Genomic DNA, 16,674 nt, shown 5'->3' with positions numbered 1-16,674 from the left:
ACAACAACCAACAGCACCCACGCACCTAGCACTGGCCTAGCAGGCACTGAGACACAAGTGACCTCACAACCACAAACACAGCCACGCACCTAGCACTGGCCTAGCAGGCACTGAGCCACCACTGACCTCACAACCACAAACAGCAGCCATGCACCTAGCACTGGCCTAGCAGGCACTGAGACACAAGTGACCTCGCAATTGAAAAGAGCAGCCACGCACCTAGCACTGGCCTAGCAGGCACTGAGCCACCACTGACCTCACAACCACAAACAGCACCCACGCACCTAGCACTGGCCTAGCAGGCACTGAGCCACCACTGACCTCACAACCACAAACAGCAGCCACGCACCTAGCACTGGCCTAGCAGGCACTGAGCCACCACTGACCTCACAACCACAAACAGCAACCACGCACCTAGCACTGGCCTAGCAGGCACAGAGACACAAGTGACCTCACAACCACAAACAGCAGCCACGCACCTAGCACTGGCCTAGCAGGCACTGAGCCACCACTGACCTCACAACCACCAACAGCACCCACGCACCTAGCACTGGCCTAGCAGGCACTGAGACACAAGTGACCTCACAACCACAAACACAGCCACGCACCTAGCACTGGCCTAGCAGGCACTGAGACACCACTGACCTCACAACTGCAAACAGCACCCACGCACCTAGCACTGGCCTAGCAGGCACTGAGCCACCACTGACCTCACAACCACAAACAGCAGCCACCCACCTAGCACTGGCCTAGCAGGCACTGAGGCACAAGTGACCTCACAACCACAAACAGCACCCACGCACCTAGCACTGGCCTAGCAGGCACTGAGCCACCACTGACCTCACAACCACAAACAGCAGCCACGCACCTAGCACTGGCCTAGCAGGCACTGAGCCACCACTGACCTCACAACCACAAACAGCAGCCACGCACCTAGCACTGGCCTAGCAGGCACTGAGCCACCACTGACCTCACAACCACAAACAGCACCCACGCACCTAGCACTGGCCTAGCAGGCACTGAGCCACCACTGACCTCACAACCACCAACAGCACCCACGCACCTAGCACTGGCCTAGCAGGCACTGAGCCACCACTGACCTCAAAACCACAAACAGCACCCACGCACCTAGCACTGGCCTAGCAGGCACTGAGCCACCACTGACCTCACAGCCACAAACAGCAGCCACGCACCTAGCACTGGCCTAGCAGGCACTGAGCCACCACTGACCTCACAATTGAAAACAGCAGCCACGCACCTAGCACTGGCCTAGCAGGCACTGAGCCACCACTGACCTCACAACCACCAACAGCAGCCACGCACCTAGCACTGGCCTAGCAGGCACTGAGCCACCACTGACCTCACAACCACAAACAGCAGCCACGCACCTATCACTGGCCTAGCAGGCACAGAGACACAAGTGACCTCACAACCACAAACAGCAGCCACGCACCTAGCACTGGCCTAGCAGGCACTGAGCCACCACTGACCTCACAACCACAAACAGCAGCCACGCACCTAGCACTGGCCTAGCAGGCACTGAGACACAAGTGACCTCACAACCACAAACAGCAGCCACGCACCTAGCACTGGCCTAGCAGGCACTGAGCCACCACTGAGCTCACAACCACCAACAGCAGCCACGCACCTAGCACTGGCCTAGCAGGCACTGAGCCACCACTGACCTCACAACCACCAACAGCACCCACGCAGCTAGCACTGGCCTAGCAGGCACTGAGCCACCACTGACCTCACAACCACCAACAGCACCCACGCACCTAGCACTGGCCTAGCAGGCACTGAGCCACCACTGACCTCACAACCACAAACAGCAGCCACGCACCTAGCACTGGCCTAACAGGCACTGAGCCACCACTGACCTCACAACCACAAACAGCATCCACGCACCTAGCACTGGCCTAGCAGGCACTGAGCCACCACTGACCTCACAACCACAAACAGCATCCACGCACCTAGCACTGGCCTAGCAGGCACTGAGCCACCACTGACCTCACAATTGAAAACAGCATCCACGCACCTAGCACTGGCCTAGCAGGCACTGAGACACAACTGACCTAACAACCACAAACAGCAGCCACGCACCTAGCACTGGCCTAGCAGGCACTGAGCCACCACTGACCTCACAACCACAACCAGCAGCCACGCAGCTAGCACTGGCCTAGCAGGCACTGAGCCACCACTGACCTCACAACCACAAACAGCACCCACGCACCTAGCACTGGCCTAGCAGGCACTGAGCCACCACTGACCTCACAACCACAAACACAGCCACGCACCTAGCACTGGCCTAGCAGGCACTGAGCCACCACTGACCTCACAACCACCAACAGCAGCCACGCACCTAGCACTGGCCTAGCAGGCACTGAGCCACCACTGACCTCACAACCACAAACAGCAGCCACGCACCTAGCACTGGCCTAGCAGGCACTGAGACACAAGTGACCTCGCAATTGAAAAGAGCAGCCACGCACCTAGCACTGGCCTAGCAGGCACTGAGCCACCACTGACCTCACAACCACAAACAGCACCCACGCACCTAGCACTGGCCTAGCAGGCACTGAGCCACCACTGACCTCACAACCACAAACAGCAGCCACGCACCTAGCACTGGCCTAGCAGGCACTGAGCCACCACTGACCTCACAACCACAAACAGCAACCACGCACCTAGCACTGGCCTAGCAGGCACAGAGACACAAGTGACCTCACAACCACAAACAGCAGCCACGCACCTAGCACTGGCCTAGCAGGCACTGAGCCACCACTGACCTCACAACCACCAACAGCACCCACGCACCTAGCACTGGCCTAGCAGGCACTGAGACACAAGTGACCTCACAACCACAAACACAGCCACGCACCTAGCACTGGCCTAGCAGGCACTGAGACACCACTGACCTCACAACTGCAAACAGCACCCACGCACCTAGCACTGGCCTAGCAGGCACAGAGGCACCACTGACCTCACAACCACAAACAGCAGCCACGCACCTAGCACTGGCCTAGCAGGCACTGAGACACAAGTGACCTCACAACCACAAACAGCACCCACGCACCTAGCACTGGCCTAGCAGGCACTGAGCCACCACTGACCTCACAACCACAAACAGCAGCCATGCACCTAGCACTGGCCTAGCAGGCACTGAGCCACCACTGACCTCACAACCACAAACAGCACCCACGCACCTAGCACTGGCCTAGCAGGCACTGAGCCACCACTGACCTCACAACCACCAACAGCAGCCACGCACCTAGCACTGGCCTAGCAGGCACTGAGCCACCACTGACCTCACAACCACCAACAGCACCCACGCACCTAGCACTGGCCTAGCAGGCACTGAGACACCACTGACCTCACAACCACCAACAGCACCCACGCACCTAGCACTGGCCTAGCAGGCACTGAGCCACCACTGACCTCACAATTGAAAACAGCACCCATGCACCTAGCACTGGCCTAGCAGGCACTGAGCCACCACTGACCTCAAAACCACAAACAGCACCCACGCACCTAGCACTGGCCTAGCAGGCACTGAGCCACCACTGACCTCACAACCACAAACAGCAGCCACGCACCTATCACTGGCCTAGCAGGCACTGAGACACCACTGACCTCACAACCACCAACAGCACCCACGCACCTAGCACTGGCCTAGCAGGCACTGATCCACCACTGACCTCACAACCACAAACAGCACCCACGCACCTAGCACTGGCCTAGCAGGCACTGAGCCACCACTGACCTCACAACCACAAACAGCAGCCACGCACCTATCACTGGCCTAGCAGGCACAGAGACACAAGTGACCTCACAACCACAAACAGCAGCCACGCACCTAGCACTGGCCTAGCAGGCACTGAGCCACCACTGACCTCACAACCACAAACAGCAGCCACGCACCTAGCACTGGCCTAGCAGGCACTGAGACACAAGTGACCTCACAACCACAAACAGCAGCCACGCACCTAGCACTGGCCTAGCAGGCACTGAGCCACCACTGACCTCACAACCACCAACAGCAGCCACGCACCTAGCACTGGCCTAGCAGGCACTGAGCCACCACTGACCTCACAACTGAAAACAGCAGCCACGCACCTAGCACTGGCCTAGCAGGCACTGAGACACAAGTGACCTCACAACCACAAACAGCACCCACGCACCTAGCACTGGCCTAGCAGGCACTGAGCCACCACTGACCGCACAACCACAAACAGCAGCCACCCACCTAGCACTGGCCTAGCAGGCACTGAGCCACCACTGACCTCACAACCACAAACACAGCCACGCACCTAGCACTGGCCTAGCAGGCACTGAGCCACCACTGACCTCACAACCACAAACAGCAGCCACGCACCTAGCACTGGCCTAGCAGGCACTGAGCCACCACTGACCTCACAATTGAAAACAGCAGCCACGCACCTAGCACTGGCCTAGCAGGCACTGAGCCACCACTGACCTCACAACCACAAACAGCAGCCACGCACCTAGCACTGGCCTAGCAGGCACTGAGACACAAGTGACCTCGCAATTGAAAAGAGCAGCCACGCACCTAGCACTGGCCTAGCAGGCACTGAGCCACCACTGACCTCACAACCACAAACAGCAGCCACGCACCTAGCACTGGCCTAGCAGGCACTGAGCCACCACTGACCTCACAACCACAAACAGCAGCCACGCACCTAGCACTGGCCTAGCAGGCACTGAGCCACCACTGACCTCACAACCAAAAACAGCAGCCACGCACCTAGCACTGGCCTAGCAGGCACTGAGACACAAGTGACCTCGCAATTGAAAAGAGCAGCCACGCACCTAGCACTGGCCTAGCAGGCACTGAGCCACCACTGACCTCACAACCACAAACAGCAACCACGCACCTAGCACTGGCCTAGCAGGCACTGAGCCACCACTGACCTCACAACCACAAACACAGCCACGCACCTAGCACTGGCCTAGCAGGCACTGAGCCACCACTGACCTCACAACCAAAAACAGCAGCCACGCACCTAGCACTGGCCTAGCAGGCACTGAGCCACCACTGACCTCACAACCACAAACACAGCCACGCACCTAGCACTGGCCTAGCAGGCACTGAGCCACCACTGACCTCACAACCACAACCAGCAGCCACGCACCTAGCACTGGCCTAGCAGGCACTGAGCCACCACTGACCTCACAACTACAAACAGCACCCACGCACCTAGCACTGGCCTAGCAGGCACTGATCCACCACTGACCTCACAACCACAAACAGCACCCACACACCTAGCACTAGCCTAGCAGGCACTGAGCCACCACTGACCTCACAACCACAAACAGCAGCCACGCACCTAGCACTGGCCTAGCAGGCACTGAGCCACCACTGACCTCACAACCACAAACAGCAACCACGCACCTAGCACTGGACTAGCAGGCACAGAGACACAAGTGACCTCACAACCACAAACAGCAGCCACGCACCTAGCACTGGCCTAGCAGGCACTGAGCCACCACTGACCTCACAACCACAAACAGCAGCCACGCACCTAGCACTGGCCTAGCAGGCACTGAGCCACCACTGACCTCACAACCACAAACAGCAGCCATGCACCTAGCACTGGCCTAGCAGGCACTGAGCCACCACTGACCTCACAACCACAAACAGCACCCACGCACCTAGCACTGGCCTAGCAGGCACTGAGCCACCACTGACCTCACAGCCACAAACAGCAACCACGCACCTAGCACTGGCCTAGCAGGCACTGAGACACCACTGACCTCACAACCACCAACAGCACCCACGCACCTAGCACTGGCCTAGCAGGCACTGAGCCACCACTGACCTCACAACCACCAACAGCACCCACGCACCTAGCACTGGCCTAGCAGGCACTGAGCCACCACTGACCTCACAACCACAAACAGCAGCCATGCACCTAGCACTGGCCTAGCAGGCACTGAGCCACCACTGACCTCACAACCACCAACAGCACCCACACACCTAGCACTGGCCTAGCAGGCACTGAGCCACCACTGACCTCACAACCACAAACAGCATCCACGCACCTAGCACTGGCCTAGCAGGCACTGAGCCACAAGTGACCTCACAACCACAAACAGCAGCCACGCACCTAGCACTGGCCTAGCAGGCACTGAGCCACCACTGACCTCACAACCACAAACAGCAGCCATGCACCTAGCACTGGCCTAGCAGGCACTGAGCCACCACTGACCTCACAACCACCAACAGCACCCACACACCTAGCACTGGCCTAGCAGGCACTGAGCCACCACTGACCTCACAACCACAAACAGCATCCACGCACCTAGCACTGGCCTAGCAGGCACTGAGACACCACTGACCTCAAAACCACCAACAGCAGCCACCCACCTAGCACTGGCCTAGCAGGCACTGAGCCACCACTGACCTCACAACCACAAACAGCAGCCACGCACCTAGCACTGGCCTAGCAGGCACTGAGCCACCAATGACCTCACAATTGAAAACTGCAGCCACGCACCTAGCACTGGCCTAGCAGGCACTGAGCCACCACTGACCTCACAACCACCAACAGCAGCCACGCACCTAGCACTGGCCTAGCAGGCACTGAGCCACCACTGACCTCACAACCACAAACAGCAGCCACGCACCTAGCACTGGCCTAGCAGGCACTGAGCCACCACTGACCTCACAACCACAAACAGCAGCCACGCACCTAGCACTGGCCTAGCAGGCACTGAGCCACCACTGACCTCACAACCACAAACAGCAACCACGCACCTAGCACTGGCCTAGCAGGCACTGAGCCACCACTGACCTCACAACCACAAACACAGCCACGCACCTAGCACTGGCCTAGCAGGCACTGAGCCACCACTGACCTCACAACCACAAACAGCAGCCACGCACCTAGCACTGGCCTAGCAGGCACTGAGCCACCACTGACCTCACAACCACAAACAGCAGCCACGCACCTAGCACTGGCCTAGCAGGCACTGAGACACCACTGACCTCACAACCACAAACAGCAGCCACGCACCTAGCACTGGCCTAGCAGGCACTGAGACACAAGTGACCTCACAATTGAAAACAGCAGCCACGCACCTAGCACTGGCCTAGCAGGCACTGAGACACAAGTGACCTCACAATTGAAAACAGCAGCCACCCACCTAGCACTGGCCTAGCAGGCACTGAGCCACCACTGACCTCACAACCACAAACAGCAGCCACGCACCTAGCACTGGCCTAGCAGGCACTGAGCCACCACTGACCTCACAACCACAAACAGCAGCCACGCACCTAGCACTGGCCTAGCAGGCACTGAGCCACCACTGACCTCACAACCACAAACAGCAGCCACGCACCTAGCACTGGCCTAGCAGGCACTGAGCCACCACTGACCTCACAACCACAAACAGCAGCCACGCACCTAGCACTGGCCTAGCAGGCACAGAGATACAAGTGACCTGACAACCACAAACACAGCCAAGCACCTAGCACTGGCCTAGCAGGCACTGAGACACCACTGACCTCACAACCACAAACAGCACCCACCCACCTAGCACTGGCCTAGCAGGCACTGAGCCACCACTGACCTCAAAACCACCAACAGCAGCCACCCACCTAGCACTGGCCTAGCAGGCACTGAGCCACCACTGACCTCACAACCACAAACAGCACCCACGCACCTAGCACTGGCCTAGCAGGCACTGAGCCACCACTGACCTCACAACCACAAACAGCAGCCACCCACCTAGCACTGGCCTAGCAGGCACTGAGCCACCACTGACCTCACAACCACAAACAGCAGCCACGCACCTAGCACTGGCCTAACAGGCACTGAGCCACCACTGACCTCACAACCACAAACAGCATCCACGCACCTAGCACTGGCCTAGCAGGCACTGAGACACAAGTGACCTCACAAACACAAACAGCATCCACGCACCTAGCACTGGCCTAGCAGGCACTGAGCCACCACTGACCTCACAGTTGAAAACAGCAGCCACGCACCTAGCACTGGCCTAGCAGGCACTGAGACACCACTGACCTCACAACCACCAACAGCACCCACGCACCTAGCACTGGCCTAGCAGGCACTGAGCCACCACTGACCTCACAACCACAAACAGCACACACGCACCTAGCACTGGCCTAGCAGGCACTGAGCCACCACTGACCTCACAATTGAAAACAGCAGCCACGCACCTAGCACTGGCCTAGCAGGCACTGAGCCACCACTGACCTCACAACCACAAACAGCAGCCACGCACCTAGCACTGGCCTAGCAGGCACTGAGCCACCACTGACCTCAAAACCACCAACAGCAGCCACGCACCTAGCACTGGCCTAGCAGGCACTGAGCCACCACTGACCTCACAACCACAAACAGCAACCACGCACCTAGCACTGGCCTAGCAGGCACTGAGCCACCACTGACCTCACAACCACAAACAGCAGCCACGCACCTAGCACTGGCCTAGCAGGCACTGAGCCACCACTGACCTCACAACCACAAACAGCAGCCACGCACCTAGCACTGGCCTAGCAGGCACTGAGCCACCACTCACCTCACAACCACAAACAGCAGCCACGCACCTAGCACTGGCCTAGCAGGCACTGAGCCACCACTGACCTCACAACCACAAACAGCAGCCACGCACCTAGCACTGGCCTAGCAGGCACTGAGCCACCACTGACCTCACAATTGAAAACAGCAGCCACGCACCTAGCACTGGCCTAGCAGGCACTGAGCCACCACTGACCTCACAACCACAAACAGCAGCCACGCACCTAGCACTGGCCTAGCAGGCACTGAGCCACCACTGACCTCAAAACCACCAACAGCAGCCACGCACCTAGCACTGGCCTAGCAGGCACTGAGCCACCACTGACCTCACAACCACAAACAGCAACCACGCACCTAGCACTGGCCTAGCAGGCACTGAGCCACCACTGACCTCACAACCACAAACACAGCCACGCACCTAGCACTGGCCTAGCAGGCACTGAGCCACCACTGACCTCACAACCACAAACAGCAGCCACGCACCTAGCACTGGCCTAGCAGGCACTGAGCCACCACTGACCTCACAACCACAAACAGCAGCCACGCACCTAGCACTGGCCTAGCAGGCACTGAGCCACCACTGACCTCACAACCACCAACAGCAACCACGCACCCAGCACTGGCCTAGCAGGCACTGAGCCACCACTGACCTCACAACCACAAACAGCAGCCACGCACCTAGCACTTGCCTAGCAGGCACTGAGCCACCACTGACCTCACAACCACAAACAGCAGCCATGCACCTAGCACTGGCCTAGCAGGCACAGATGCACAAGGGACCTCACAACCACAAACAGCAGCCACGCACCTAGCACTGGCCTAGCAGGCACTGAGCCACCACTGACCTCACAACCAGAAACAGCACCCACGCACCTAGCACTGGCCTAGCAGGCACTGAGCCACCACTGACCTCACAACCACAAACAGCAGCCATGCACCTAGCACTGGCCTAGCAGGCACTGAGCCACCACTGACCTCACAACCACAAACAGCACCCACGCACCTAGCACTGGCCTAGCAGGCACTGAGCGACCACTGACCTCACAACCACAAACAGCAACCACGCACCTAGCACTGGCCTAGCAGGCACTGAGACACAAGTGACCTCACAACCACAAACACAGCCACGCACCTAGCACTGGCCTAGCAGGCACTGAGACACCACTGACCTCACAACCACCAACAGCACCCACGCACCTAGCACTGGCCTAGCAGGCACTGAGCCACCACTGACCTCACAACCACAAACAGCATCCACGCACCTAGCACTGGCCTAGCAGGCACTGAGCCACCACTGACCTCACAAACACAAACAGCAGCCACCCACCTAGCACTGGCCTAGCAGGCACTGAGCCACCACTGACCTCACAACCACAAACAGCAGCCACGCACCTAGCACTGGCCTAGCAGGCACTGAGCCACCACTGACCTCACAACCACAGACAGCACCCACGCACCTAGCACTGGCCTAGCAGGCACTGAGACACAAGTGACCTCACAACCACCAACAGCAGCCACGCACCTAGCACTGGCCTAGCAGGCACTGAGCCACCACTGACCTCACAACCACAAACAGCACCCACGCACCTAGCACTGGCCTAGCAGGCACTGAGCCACCACTGACCTCACAACCACCAACAGCACCCACGCACCTAGCACTGGCCTAGCAGGCACTGAGCCACCACTGACCTCACAACCACAAACAGCAGCCACGCACCTAGCACTGGCCTAGCAGGCACAGAGGCACAAGTGACCTCACAACCACAAACAGCAGCCACGCACCTAGCATTGGCCTAGCAGGCACTGAGACACAAGTGACCTCGCAACCACAAACAGCAGCCACGCACCTAGCACTGGCCTAGCAGGCACTGAGACACCACTGACCTCACAACCACAACCAGCAGCCACGCACCTAGCACTGGCCTAGCAGGCACTGAGACACCACTGACCTCACAACCACAACCAGCAGCCAAACACCTAGCACTGGCCTAGCAGGCACTGAGCCACCACTGACCTCACAACTGAAAACAGCAGCCACGCACCTAGCACTGGCCTAGCAGGCACTGAGACACCACTGACCTCACAACCACAAACAGCACCCACGCACCTAGCACTGGCCTAGCAGGCACTTAGCCACCACTGACCTCACAGTTGAAAACAGCATCCACGCACCTAGCACTGGCCTAGCAGGCACTGAGCCACAAGTGACCTCACAACCACAAACAGCAGCCACGCACCTAGCACTGGCCTAGCAGGCACTGAGCCACCACTGACCTCACAATTGAAAACAGCAGCCACGCACTTAGCACTGGCCTAGCAGGCACTGAGCCACCACTGACCTCACAACCACAAACAGCATCCACGCACCTAGCACTGGCCTAGCAGGCACTGAGACACCACTGACCTCAAAACCACCAACAGCAGCCACCCACCTAGCACTGGCCTAGCAGGCACTGAGACACCACTGACCTCACAACCACAAACAGCAGCCACACACCTAGCACTGGCCTAGCAGGCACTGAGCCACCACTGACCTCACAACCACAAACAGCACACACGCACCTAGCACTGGCCTAGCAGGCACTGAGACACAAGTGACCTCACAATTGAAAACAGCAGCCACGCACCTAGCACTGGCCTAGCAGGCACTGAGCCACCACTGACCTCACAATTGAAAACAGCAGCCACGCACCTAGCACTGGCCTAGCAGGCACTGAGCCACCACTGACCTCACAACCACAAACAGCAGCCACGCACCTAGCACTGGCCTAGCAGGCACTGAGCCACCACTGACCTCAAAACCACCAACAGCAGCCACGCACCTAGCACTGGCCTAGCAGGCACTGAGCCACCACTGACCTCACAACCACAAACAGCAGCCACGCACCTAGCACTGGCCTAGCAGGCACTGAGCCACCACTGACCTCACAACCACAAACAGCAGCCACGCACCTAGCACTGGCCTAGCAGGCACTGAGCCACCACTGACCTCACAACCACAAACAGCAGCCACGCACCTAGCACTGGCCTAGCAGGCACTGAGCCACCACTGACCTCACAACCACCAACAGCAACCACGCACCCAGCACTGGCCTAGCAGGCACTGAGCCACCACTGACCTCACAACCACAAACAGCAGCCACGCACCTAGCACTTGCCTAGCAGGCACTGAGCCACCACTGACCTCACAACCACAAACAGCAGCCATGCACCTAGCACTGGCCTAGCAGGCACAGATGCACAAGGGACCTCACAACCACAAACAGCAGCCACGCACCTAGCACTGGCCTAGCAGGCACTGAGCCACCACTGACCTCACAACCAGAAACAGCACCCACGCACCTAGCACTGGCCTAGCAGGCACTGAGCCACCACTGACCTCACAACCACAAACAGCAGCCACGCACCTAGCACTGGCCTAGCAGGCACTGAGCCACCACTGACCTCACAACCACAAACAGCAGCCATGCACCTAGCACTGGCCTAGCAGGCACTGAGCCACCACTGACCTCACAACCACAAACAGCACCCACGCACCTAGCACTGGCCTAGCAGGCACTGAGCGACCACTGACCTCACAACCACCAACAGCAGCCACGCACCTAGCACTGGCCTAGCAGGCACTGAGACACAAGTGACCTCACAACCACAAACACAGCCACGCACCTAGCACTGGCCTAGCAGGCACTGAGACACCACTGACCTCACAACCACCAACAGCACCCACGCACCTAGCACTGGCCTAGCAGGCACTGAGCCACCACTGACCTCACAACCACAAACAGCATCCACGCACCTAGCACTGGCCTAGCAGGCACTGAGCCACCACTGACCTCACAAACACAAACAGCAGCCACCCACCTAGCACTGGCCTAGCAGGCACTGAGACACCACTGACCTCACAACCACAAACACAGCCACGCACCTAGCACTGGCCTAGCAGGCACTGAGCCACCACTGACCTCACAACCACCAACAGCAGCCACGCACCTAGCACTGGCCTAGCAGGCACTGAGCCACCACTGACCTCACAACCACAGACAGCACCCACGCACCTAGCACTGGCCTAGCAGGCACTGAGACACAAGTGACCTCACAACCACCAACAGCAGCCACGCACCTAGCACTGGCCTAGCAGGCACTGAGCCACCACTGACCTCACAACCACAAACAGCACCCACGCACCTAGCACTGGCCTAGCAGGCACTGAGCCACCACTGACCTCACAACCACACACAGCAGCCACGCACCTAGCACTGGCCTAGCAGGCACTGAGCCACCACTGACCTCACAACCACAAACAGCAGCCACGCACCTAGCACTGGCCTAGCAGGCACAGAGGCACAAGTGACCTCACAACCACAAACAGCAGCCACGCACCTAGCATTGGCCTAGCAGGCACTGAGACACAAGTGACCTCGCAACCACAAACAGCAGCCACGCACCTAGCACTGGCCTAGCAGGCACTGAGACACCACTGACCTCACAACCACAACCAGCAGCCACGCACCTAGCACTGGCCTAGCAGGCACTGAGCCACCACTGACCTCACAACTGAAAACAGCAGCCACGCACCTAGCACTGGCCTAGCAGGCACTGAGACACCACTGACCTCACAACCACAAACAGCACCCACGCACCTAGCACTGGCCTAGCAGGCACAGATGCACAAGGGACCTCACAACCACAAACAGCACCCACGCACCTAGCACTGGCCTAGCAGGCACTGAGCCACAAGTGACCTAACAACCACAAACAGCAGCCACGCACCTAGCACTGGCCTAGCAGGCACTGAGCCACCACTGACCTCACAACCACAAACAGCACCCACGCACCTAGCACTGGCCTAGCAGGCACTGAGCCACCACTGACCTCACAATTGAAAACAGCAGCCACGCACCTAGCACTGGCCTAGCAGGCACTGAGCCATCACTGACCTCACAACCACAAACAGCAGCCACGCACCTAGCACTGGCCTAGGAGGCACTGAGCCACCACTGACCTCACAACCACAAACAGCAGCCACCCACCTAGCACTGGCCTAGCAGGCACTGAGCCACCACTGACCTCACAACCACAAACAGCAGCCACGCACCTAGCACTGGCCTAGCAGGCACTGAGACACCACTGACCTCACAACCACAAACAGCAGCCACCCACCTAGCACTGGCCTAGCAGGCACTGAGCCACCACTGACCTCACAACCACCAACAGCACCCACGCACCTAGCACTGGCCTAGCAGGCACTGAGCCACAAGTGACCTCACAACCACAAACGGCAGCCACGCACCTAGCACTGGCCTAGCAGGCACTGAGCCACCACTGACCTCACAACCACAAACAGCAGCCACGCACCTAGCACTGGCCTAGCAGGCACTGAGCCACCACTGACCTCACAACCACAAACAGCAGCCACGCACCTAGCACTGGCCTAGCAGGCACTGAGCCACCACTGACCTCACAACCACCAACAGCAGCCACGCACCTAGCACTGGCCTAGCAGGCACTGAGCCACCACTGACCTCACAACTGAAAACAGCAACCACGCACCTAGCACTGGCCTAGCAGGAACAGATGCACAAGTGACCTCACAACCACAAACAGCACCCACGCACCTAGCACTGGCCTAGCAGGCACTGAGCCACCACTGACCTCACAACCACAAACAGCAGCCACGCACCTAGCACTGGCCTAGCAGGCACTTAGCCACCACTGACCTCACAATTGAAAACAGCAGCCACGCACCTAGCACTGGCCTAGCAGGCACTGAGCCACCACTGACCTCACAACCACAAACAGCACCCACGCACCTAGCACTGGCCTAGCAGGCACTGAGCCACCACTGACCTCACAACCACAAACAGCACCCACGCACCTAGCACTGGCCTAGCAGGCACTGAGCCACCACTGACCTCACAACCACAAACAGCACCCACGCACCTAGCACTGGCTTAGCAGGCACTGAGCCACCACTGACCTCACAACCACAAACAGCAGCCACGCACCTAGCACTGGCCTAGCAGGCACTGAGCCACCACTGACCTCACAACCACAAACAGCACCCACGCACCTAGCACTGGCCTAGCAGGCACTGAGACACAAGTGACCTCACAACCACAAACAGCAGCCACGCACCTAGCACTGGCCTAGCAGGCACTGAGCCACCACTGACCTCACAACCACCAACAGCAGCCACGCACCTAGCACTGGCCTAGCAGGCACTGAGCCACCACTGACCTCACAACCACCAACAGCAGCCACGCACCTAGCACTGGCCTAGCAGGCACTGAGCCACCACTGACCTCACAACTGAAAACAGCAGCCACGCACCTAGCACTGGCCTAGCAGGCACTGAGCCACCACTGACCTCACAACCACAAACAGCAGCCACGCACCTAGCACTGGCCTAGCAGGCACTGAGCCACCACTGACCTCACAATTGAAAACTGCAGCCAAACACCTAGCACTGGCCTAGCAGGCACTGAGCCACCACTGACCTCACAACCACAAACAGCAGCCACGCACCTAGCACTGGCCTAGCAGGCACTGAGCCACCACTGACCTCACAACCACAAACAGCAGCCACGCACCTAGCATTGGCCTAGCAGGCACTGAGACACAAGTGACCTCGCAACCACCAACAGAAACCACGCACCTAGCACTGGCCTAGCAGGCACTGAGACACAAGTGACCTCGCAATTGAAAAGAGCAGCCTCGCACCTAGCACTGGCCTAGCAGGCACTGAGCCACCACTGACCTCACAACCACAAACAGCAGCCACGCACCTAGCACTGGCCTAGCAGGCACTGAGCCACCACTGACCTCACAACCACAACCAGCACCCACACACCTAGCACTGGCCTAGCAGGCACTTAGCCACCACTGACCTCACAATTGAAAACAGCAGCCACGCACCTAGCACTGGCCTAGCAGGCACTGAGACACAAGTGACCTCACAACCACAAACAGCACCCACGCACCTAGCACTGGCCTAGCAGGCACTGAGCCACCACTGACCTCACAACCACAAATAGCACCCACGCACCTAGCACTGGCCTAGCAGGCACTTAGCCACCACTGACCTCACAACCACAAACAGCACCCACGCACCTAGCACTGGCCTAGCAGGCACTGAGCCACCACTGACCTCACAACCACCAACAGCAGCCACGCACCTAGCACTGGCCTAGCAGGCACTGAGCCACCACTGACCTCACAACCACAAACAGCACCCACGCACCTAGCACTGGCCTAGCAGGCACTGAGCCACCACTGACCTCACAACTGAAAACAGCAGCCACGCACCTAGCACTGGCCTAGCAGGCACTGAGCCACCACTGACCTCACAACCACAAACAGCAGCCACGCACCTAGCACTGGCCTAGCAGGCACTGAGCCACCACTGACCTCACAACCACCAAGAGCAGCCACGCACCTAGCACTGGCCTAGCAGGCACTGAGCCACCACTGACCTCACAACCACCAACAGCAGCCACGCACCTAGCACTGGCCTAGCAGGCGCTGAGCCACCACTGACCTCACAACCACAAACAGCAGCCACGCACCTAGCACTGGCCTAGCAGGCACTGAGCCACCACTGACCTCACAACCACAAACAGCACCCACGCACCTAGCACTGGCCTAGCAGGCACAGAGGCACAAGTGACCTCACAACCACAAACAGCAGCCACGCACCTAGCACTGGCCTAGCAGGCACTGAGACACAAGTGACCTCGCAATTGAAAAGAGCAGCCACGCACCTAGCACTGGCCTAGCAGGCACTGAGCCACCACTGACCTCACAATTGAAAACAGCAGCCACGCACCTAGCACTGGCCTAGCAGGCACTGAGACACAAGTGACCTCACAACCACAAACAGCACCCACGCACCTAGCACTGGCCTAGCAGGCACTTAGCCACCACTGACCTCACAACCACAAACAGCACCCACGCACCTAGCACTGGCCTAGCAGGCACTGAGCCACCACTGACCTCACAACCACCAACAGCAGCCACGCACCTAGCACTGGCCTAGCAGGCACTGAGCCACCACTGACCTCACAACCACAAAGAGCAGCCACGCACCTAGCACTGGCCTAGCAGGCAC

This window comes from Apteryx mantelli, chromosome 11 (assembly GCF_036417845.1).
Source record: "Apteryx mantelli isolate bAptMan1 chromosome 11, bAptMan1.hap1, whole genome shotgun sequence".
Classification (NCBI taxonomy): Eukaryota; Metazoa; Chordata; class Aves; order Apterygiformes; family Apterygidae; genus Apteryx; species Apteryx mantelli.
Note: the sequence above shows the minus strand (reverse complement) of the source record.